This window comes from Hyaena hyaena, unplaced genomic scaffold, assembly GCF_003009895.1.
Source record: "Hyaena hyaena isolate Hyena2069 unplaced genomic scaffold, ASM300989v1 scaffold_281, whole genome shotgun sequence".
NCBI classification, from domain to species: Eukaryota; Metazoa; Chordata; class Mammalia; order Carnivora; family Hyaenidae; genus Hyaena; species Hyaena hyaena.
In genome coordinates, this window is record NW_024080914.1 from 748851 (window position 1) to 758341 (window position 9491).

General features: G+C 43.0%; 1 long non-coding RNA gene across 1 annotated transcript; it reads right to left on the minus strand.

Moving 5' to 3' along the window:
• Positions 1–668: 668 nt before the first annotated feature.
• LOC120241325 lies at positions 669–8566 on the minus strand. Its single transcript, XR_005530870.1, has 4 exons — positions 8467–8566; positions 5499–5669; positions 5040–5195; positions 669–906 (listed from the first exon to the last, which is right to left on the minus strand). It is a non-coding gene; the product is annotated as an uncharacterized LOC120241325 (long non-coding RNA).
• Between the last annotated feature and the right edge of the window lie 925 nt (positions 8567–9491).

Sequence of the window (9491 nt, forward strand, 5' to 3'; positions counted from 1 at the left end):
GAGCCCGACGTGGGACTCAAACCCACAAACTGCAAGATCATGACCTGAGCCAAAGTCGGATGCTTAACTGACTGAGCCACTCAGGTGCTCCTCTTAATACTTTCTTAACAAGGGGCCCAGTTTTCATCTTGCAATGGGCCACATAAATTATACAGCTTGTCCTGACACCCACTCGCATCAGGAGTGGGGTCAGGGAAGATGTCATAAGCACATGTCACAGTCATGCAGCCCCTTAGGATTTCCAAGTGCTCCTGCACATCCCACTTGACCCTGACAACGACTCTTTTAAGGAGGCAAAAAAGATGAGGTCTCTAGCTCTAGTCTGTCCAAAGGCACAGAACCGGGGACTTTTAGAAGAGATCTTATCTGCTGTGTACTTTATCTTTCCTTGCCTCTTTCTATGAATAAAAAGCTCAGGCTCAGAGAAGTTACAAGACTTGTCCAAAGTCATACAAGTGGAATTACTGGGAAGCAGGCTTCACGCTGTTGTCTCTTGAAGTTCTGGACCGTGAGCTCTGTGAGGGCAGGCACTGGTTATGTGTTACTTGTTTGCAGGCTCAGAGTAGGTACCCAGTGAATGCACATCTAACTGCTTCCATTTTTTAAATACTTCATTATTTATATTTTTGATATTTCATTTGATCTTCCAAACAGGTCTATAACGTAAATGAGGTAGGTATTGTATCCTTGTTTCCAAGTGAAGGAAACCATTTGGAAGGGGCACAGGTATTGTTACAGAGCTTTATAGTGACTGGGACAGGAAGAAGGGTGCACAGACTGGGTGGCCTTCACCCTTCCTCATCACCTTTTCACCAACTCTTCCCACACGGGAGAACTTCTTTCCAGTTCTTCCTCCAGGGCAAGAAATCAGTTGTCTATTAAGCACTGCATCTGTCCAAATGGGCTCTGGAGGCAGAGAAAAAGAGACTAAAATCTATATATGTATATGTGATACATATGGTCACGTAGAAAGATGGTGATAGAGTCCCACAGAATTCTAGCAGAGAGTCATTGGATTCCTGTAGTCCAGCAAATCAGAACACAAGTCAGCCTGAGTTCACACAGAAAGTAGCTACAGAAAAGACTCAGGTCTTCTTGCCTCTGGGTCCAATACATGACTTCTGCATGTAGGTGCCTATGGTTCATTCTCCATGACTTGAATCATCTTTATGTTCCCCCCAGAGTATCAAAACCTTGAGAGGCAGGTATTGGGAGCGGTCACCCATAAGTGGCCCTAATCTGTGTGATTTGAACAAGGCAGGAGCTGGGGCATGGCATCCCAGAGAACTTACAAATCACGAATGTGGTAGTCTGCCTAGGACTGACTCAAGGAATACTCGATACTGATTGTACTTTAGTGTTTTTGTAATACCACAACTGTAAAATAACCACATGGAAACCATCAATGAGAAGAGGAAAGAATGGGTATACAGAGTCAATGATTCCATTGTTCTCAGGGGCGCCTGGTGGCTCAGTCGACTGAGAGTCTGACTTTGGCTCAGATCATGATCTCATGGTCCGTGAATTTAAACCTTGCATAGGGATCTCTGCTGATAGTGTAGAGCCTGCTTTGGATCCTCTGTCCCCTTCTCTCTCTGCCCTTTCCCTGTTCTTGCTCTCTCTCTCTCTCTTTCAAAAATAAATAAACATTTTAAAAACCTCCAAGGGTGCCTGGGTGGCTCAGTTGGTTGAGCGTCCAACTTTAGCTCATGTCATGACCTCATGGTTCATGAGTTCAAGTCCCATATCAGGCTTTTCACTGATAGTGCAGAGCCTGCTTTATTCCTCTCTCTCTGCATTACTCTCCACTTGTGCTCTCTTTCTCAAAAATAAACACTAAAAATTTTAGAAGGGAAAATGGGTGATGGGCATTGAGGAGGGCACTTGTTGGGATGAGTGCTGGGCATTGTATGGAAGCCAACTTGACAATAAATTATATTTAAATTTTTTTAAATAATAATAATTCCATGGTTCTCTAATTTGAACAGGGAACATTGAACACCTATAGGGGGAGAAAGCAATGGAAAACTGATAAAAGAAGTGGTGATGTGTTTCAGTGGGAAAAGGATGGGCTTTTAAAATAAATCACACTAGGGGCGCCTTGGAGGCTAAGTCAGTTGAGCATCCAACTTTGGCTCAGGTCATGATCTCACAGTTCGTGAGTTCAAACCCCCCATTGGGTTTTGTGCTGATGGCTCCGAACCTGCTTGGAATTCTCTGTCTCCCTCTCTCTCTGCCCCTCCTCTGCTTGTGCTCTCTCTCTCAATAAAATTAAACATTAAAAAATAAATAAATAATAAAATAAAATAAATCGCACTGGAGCAACCACACCCCCGCTACCTGACATTATACACAAAACTCAGTTCCCTAAATATTAAAAACCCAGATGTAAGAGGCAAAGATATAAAGATCTTACAGGACAATGTGGTAGAATACCTTCATGATCTTGGCATAGGAAAGGACACGAAAATTATTAACAGTACTCATACGTTAAAATTTTTCAAGTCTGTTCACCTAAAGACATTATAAAGAGAGTGAAAAGCTAAGCTACGAACTAAAACTCATATATATGTGATGTGTAACTGACAAAAGAATAATATCCAGAAACATTTAACAAATTTTTCTGAACATATGCACATAAAGAGAGATGGAAAAAATAAAACAAAATAGTGGCAAAGACATGAACAGGCATTTCCCAAAGGGCAAAGGGGAAATCCACATAGTCAATAATGACATGAGAAATTGCTCAACCTCTTTAATAACCAGAGAAATGCACATTAAAACCACAAGGATGTACCATTGCACACCCTCACAAAACAAAAATAAAATGTTAGAGTCTGATAACACCACGTGTAAGAGAGAACATGGAGCAAAGGAAACTCGATTTAAGTTGTACTTGCTGAGTACAGAGTCGTTTGGCAACTTGGTCTTTTCTTGCACTCACTAATTCCACCCATAAGTACATACCCTATGCTTGAAGAGGTTCTAGCCAAGTGCACCAGGATACATAGGCAAGAACATTCCCATAAATTATGCGTTTCTTAGCTCAAATCCAGGAACAGCCCAAATGCTCCTCAATAGTAGAATGGATAAAGAGACAGTGGTTTATTCATAAATGTAATATTATACAACAACCCTCCAAAACTATAACTGGGTGGGGGCGCCTGGGTGGCTTAGTCAGTTAAGTGTCCGACTTTTGCTTAGGTCATGATCTCGCGGTTCATGGGTTCGAGCCTCGTGTCGGGCTCTGTGCTGACTGCCAGCTCAGAGCCTGGAGCCTATTTCAGAGTCTGTGTCTCCCTCTCTCTCTGACCCTCCCCTGCTCATGCTGTCTCTCTCCCTCTCTCCTAGAAATAAATAAAAATATTAAAAAAAAAAAAAACTATAACTGGGTGATCAAGCTAGCCCAATTGCACCAACATAGTAATGAATAAGAAAAGTAAGTCACAAAAGAAAAGGTGTGGTCCAATCCATTTACATAATGACATAAGCAAGCAAAAATAAGGTATATTCTTTAGGGATGCCAACAGAAGAAAAAGAAATGATTACCACAGAACTCAGGGTGGTGTTACCCAGAGGGGCAGGAAGGACATGCCACAGGAAGGGGTGTGTGGGGGAGCAATGCTCTGTTCTTTGAACTGGCTGGTGGTATTCGTACTCGTGTTTGCCTTAACTTTACTAGTTCATTAAATAGTACATAGCATGGGAAATCAGGAAATTGTCATTTCTATGTGTCAAATATGAGCATATATTGACAATTTCAAATAGTTTGATATAAAATATATGTGTGTGTTTACACACTATGACCTGTGTATGCTACACTTCCCAATAAAAAATGAAAAGAAGAAAAAGGAAGGAAGGAAAGAAGGAAGGAAGGAAGGAAGGAAGGAAGGAAGGAAGGAAGGAAGGAAGGAAGGAAGGAAGGAAGGAAGGAAGAAAGGAAGGAAGGAAGGAAGAAAAAAAGAAGGAAAAGAAAGAAGGAAAGAATTGAATAGAATCAGAAAACCTAGGTTTCTAAGATGGCTAATTGGGTTCCAAACTGCATTCTAAGACCACACAGAGCCCTTTACCTCTCTTTCTATAGAGAATCAGTGTAGGGCAGTGATTATGTGCCAGGGCCCTGAAGATAGGCAGGCTCTGGGTTTCAATCCTAGCCTTGCCACTTAGAAGCTTCATCTCGATGACTTGATTAATTTATTGAGACATTGGTCTCCTCATCTGTAAAGCGGCTGTGGTAGTCATACCTATGGAGTTATTGTCCTGTGCATATATAAATTTAAATAAAGTAGTCATAACTGTGTGTAGATAGCTTAGAACAATGCCTTGTGTTTTGTTTTTTGTTGTTGTTGTTGAGAGACAGACACAAAGAGCATGAGCAGGGGAGGGGCAGAGAGAGAGGGAAACACAGAATCCGAAGCAGGCTCCAGGCTCCGAACTGTCAGCACAGAACCCGACACGGGACTCAAACTCGGTGAGATCACGACCTGAGCCAGCCAGATGCTTAACCAACTGAGCCACCCAGGTGCCCCAGGACAATGCCTTGTAAATAACTGATCAATATCAGTTGTGTCACTTGGTCTCATTCTCTTCCCTCACGTTTCTTCACGAGTTTCAGAAAGGTACAAAAGAAAAAATTATGTGAGTATGTTCTGAAAATGCATACAATTCTATGCAAAGCCCTGTGGCTATTTTTAATCCTCCTACATGTCCACATTAGTCTGTTCTCCTTTATCACTAAGGTAACACTACCACCATGACCACAAGGTAGGCAAAGCAGCCACCCGGAGTTAGGAGAGAATCAGCACTGCCTTTCACACATGTCCGACGTGAACTCAACATTTGTGTTTCTCAACAAGGAATTAAACCACGCTCTTCCTAACCCCAACTTCCTAGTACAAAACTGATTCTTAAACTCCAGATTACAACTTAGGACCAAAGAGATGAAGTCAGAAGCAAGGCTTTCTTTTAAACAAATGGGCAGGGTTGAGTACTGTCCTGCTGGAAATTTCTTTCGTCAGGTGTCAGAGCATGGAACTTACCTGCAGCAGGTCTGGAAAGTGTTTGGATTCTATAGTAAGGATTACCGTAGGTCTCCCCCAGCTGTCCTTTGGCCTCAAGAGACCATTCCAGCTTTGTGTAAGTTGTCCATGAGCCTGAACCCCAGGGAAAATGTGGGCTGGTTGTTGGTCTCAAGTCTAAGGAAAAACAGAGATTAATAACAAGTGACTGTTCAGATGGGTAGGGATGATATTGCCTTAGGATGACACTCATGGATCTAAAACAGAGGCCTGACTAACAGCTTGACTTGGTTAGACCCCTCTCGGCAAAGCTCAACCAATGTTGTCTGGGAATCCACCTTGATTTGGATGCACCGAATTAGGATTTCTTGAACCTGTGGATGAATTGCCTTAACACTTATAATAATTCACTACATTATGCACCCCATGGATGTTTCACCAGTACCTGGGCATCAGTGACCAGACATCTCAAGAGCCTACCCATTCATATTTCATGTGGGAAGAATCCTTGCCTTCTGTTTGCTCTAGCACTCATATTTCATAAAAATGAAGGATAGAACATCTGGCCACTGTAGTTGGGATAAATAGACTGGCATAACCCTTGGCCACCTTGGCTTCTTCAAAGTTCTATGTGGATGTTTCATCACCTTCCTGTAAGAAATGGGCAGGGAAAGCATTGAATCTCAAGGCAGTAAAGACATAGGGAGGTTTCAAATATGTGCCCTGATTACTATTCATAGACAAAGTTATTGCAAACTAAAAGATAATGTCGTTTAGAAATTGCTTGCTGAGGGGCGCCTGGGTGGCTCAGTCGGTTAATCGCCCGACTTCGGCTCAGGTCATGATCTCACGGTTCGTGGGTTCAAGCCCCGCAGTGGGCTCTGTGCTGACAGCCAGCTCAGAGCCTGGAGCCTGCTTCGGATTCTGTGTCTCCCTCTCTCTCTGACCCTCCCCTGCTAACATTGTCTCTCTCTCTCAGATATAAATAAAACATAAAAAAAGAAAAGAAAAGAAATTGCTTGCTGACCATCACTGGTCATAAGCAGTTACTTATAAATGTACTATAAAGATGTAAGGGTTTACACGATCCCTAAAGTGTAAGCACGTTAACAACACTTTGTAAAAAGTCAACCCAAGTATTTACAAAAGCCCCCACGAGGAAAGGATGCGCCTACTTCCCCTCTCATGATAGCAGAATGGTGCCTACTATAGCATCAAACAACTCTGGGCACATGGAGCAAGCCAGCCGCCCTAATAATTCATGGAACCCTTTGTTCATGGATGCCATGTGATAAGCTACCCAAGCTTGGTGTCACCCAGCAGCCACCAAGGTGCCTCAGAGATGATGTGGGTGTGAAACAAACAAGCAAAACAAAACACCATATTAGCCTCCAAGAACTCTGAATGCAGGATTTGATTTTGGAGAAGAGCAATAGGTGATAGAATCGCCAGGGGCGAAAAGTGAGATGTTAATATAAGAATGAAGAGAACTGTGCACAGAAATGGCCACAGCCTTGGAGGTGTCATTAACCAAGCGAACCATTTTATAACAACCAAAACAGAAAGTAAGAAAAGAATCTGAGAAATGTTTATTCATCCAGAAGTGAGAAACTCCTGTTTTTACAATTCATGAGGTGCCCAAAACCATAGCTGAGTCGGCCTCAAGAGCCCCGGCTCTGAGGAAGCAGTGTTTTGCTACCTGGGCAGAATACACAGAAACAAACAAACAAAAAGACTCTTAATCACTACACCCTGAGCATAGACTGCAAAACCAGAGGTGAATTTTCATTTCTTCATCCTCTAGTTCTCCCAAATCAATTCTACACATTTAAATTTTTTTTAATGTTTTTATTTATTTCTGAGAGAGAGAGAAACAGCGTGAGCAGGGGAAGGTCAGAGAGAGAAGGAGACACAAAATCTGAAGCAGGCTCCAGGCTCTGAGCTGGCTGTCAGCACAGAGCCCGACACGGGGCTCATGACCTGAGCCGAAGTCGGATGCTTAACCAACTGAGCCCCCCAGGCGCCCCTCAATTCTACACATTTAAAAAAAGGGGTGGAGGCGCCTGGGTGGCTCGGTCAAGTTAGGCATCTGACTTTGGCTCAGGTCATGATCTCACGGTTCATGAGTTCCAGCCCCACATTGGGCTCTGTGCTGACAGCTCAGAGTCTGCTTTGGATCCTCTCTCTCCTTCTCTCTCTGCCCCTCCCCCACTCGTTCTCATTCTCTCTGTCTCTCACTTTCTCAAAAATGAATAAAAACTTTTTTTGGGTATGAATGTATTTTTTAATGTTTATTTATGTTTTTAATACAATTTATTGTCAAATTGGCTAAAGTGCACTTGTCGATGCCATCACCCACTTTCCCCCTCTCCCCCACCCCCCATCAACGCTCAGTTCATTCTCTGTATTTAAGAGTCTCTTATGGTTTGCCTCCCTCCCTCTTTGTCTGTAACTATTTTTCCACCTTCCCTTCCCCCACAGTCTTCTGTTAAGTTTCTCAAGATCCACATATGAGTGAAAACATGATATTTGTCTTTCTTTGACTCACTTATGCTAAGTGAATAAAAACATTTTTAAAAATTTAAATTTGGGGCACCTGAGTGGCTCAGTTGGTTGAGAGTCCAACTTCGGTTCAGGTCATGATCTCGCGGTTCATGGGTTCAAGCCCCGCGACAGACTCTGTGCTGACAGTTGGGAGCCTGGAGCCTGTTTCAGATTCTGTGTCTTCCTCTCTCTCTCTCTGCCCCTCCCCCACTCATGCTCTGTCTCTCTCTGTCTCAAAAATAAAAACTATAAAAGCAATTTTTAAATAAATAAATAAATATTTAAATTTAAATTTAAAAAAGGGGGGTCAGGGTGCCTGGGTGGCTGTTGGTTAAGCTTCTGGTCTCTTGATTTCCACTTGGGTCATGATCTCACAGTTCATGGGTTCAAGCCTCATGTGGGGCTCTGTGCTGACAGTGCTGAGCCTACTTGGGATTCTCTCTCTCTCCCTCTTTCTTGCCCTCTCTCTCTGCCCCTCCCTCGCTCTCTCTATCTCTCTCTCAAAATAAATAAACTTAAAAAAAACTCAACGTACTTCGTAAAGGAAAAGCCCACTCCTATCAGGTGTGTAACTCACATGACCACCTTCTGACAGTAGACTTCCCTTCTGACAGCAGTCATGTGGGTTTCCCACCCATAATGCAATCCTCTGAGACACAAGCTGTTAAAAACAACCCACCAGTCCAGGACTGACACTAACCCGGAGTTAGTATTCGATTCCACAAGTGAGGGGCTGAGTCCCCAAGACTGCCCTCACATCAGGTGCCAATTACAAGCCCACGTTTTCACCTGAGCTTCTGGCGAATCACCTATAAATCAGGCGTTCCCATGACTTTTTTTGGGTTCAGTAATTTGCTCTATAGAAAGACATACAGGACTCAGGGAAACACTTGATTACACTTACCAGTTTATTATGTAATACAGGATATCATAAAGGGTACAGATGAATAGCCCAATGAAGAGATATATGGGAGCAAGGTCTGAGAAGGTCCTGAGTGTAGGAGCTCCTGTCCCCATGGACTTGGGATGCACTCCTGTCCCCATGGACTTGGGATGTACCATGAATGAGTTCACCAAACCAGAAGTTCTGTGAAAGCTGGACTTTGGAGATTTTTATAGAGTCTTCATCATCTAGGCATGCTCAGTCATTAACTCCACTTCCAGCCCCTCCTCCCTTTCTAGAGAATAAGGATGGCGCTAAAATTCCAAGCTTCTAATCAGGGCTCCATCTTTCTGGTGACCAGCCCACACCCAGGAGCCCACCCTGAGTCTCCTCATTAGAACAAAGGGCACTGCTGACACCCAGAACACTCCAAGGGATTTAGGAGCCCTGTGCCAGGAACCAGGATCAAAGACCAAACATTAGAAGAAAGGATGTTTCTAGTATTCTTATTACGTAAGAGATAACAAGGAATTTCAGGAACTCTGTGCCAAGAACAGGGATGGGAGGGGCAGAGACTAATGAATATATACACATGTTTTTCTTATTATTTCACAACCGTGGTATGACATTCACATTATCTGATAGCCAAGACAATGTTTTTCATGACAGTACTTATTTAAACCTTTCAAACTCTCACTGCTAAAACATAACCTTATCAAATGTTTTATAAGAAAATACATTGACTGATTTTATTATCTTAATGTGAATGTTCTACAGAAGAAAATGCTTCTATGTAGACAAGAATGTAGAGGTTAAAAAGACCCATGAGCACTATGTGGTGGCTAGGCACTAGTTTTTTTTAATCTCTCTCGATTTTAATTTCTTTAAAATTTGCCTGGGTGGCTCAGTCGGTTAAGTGTCTGACTTCCACTCAGATCATGACCTCACAGTGGGAATTCGAGCCCTGCATCTTGCTCGTACTGACAGTGCAGAGCCTGCTTTAGATTCTCTCTCCCTCTCTCTGCCCCTCCCTGACTAACGAGCAT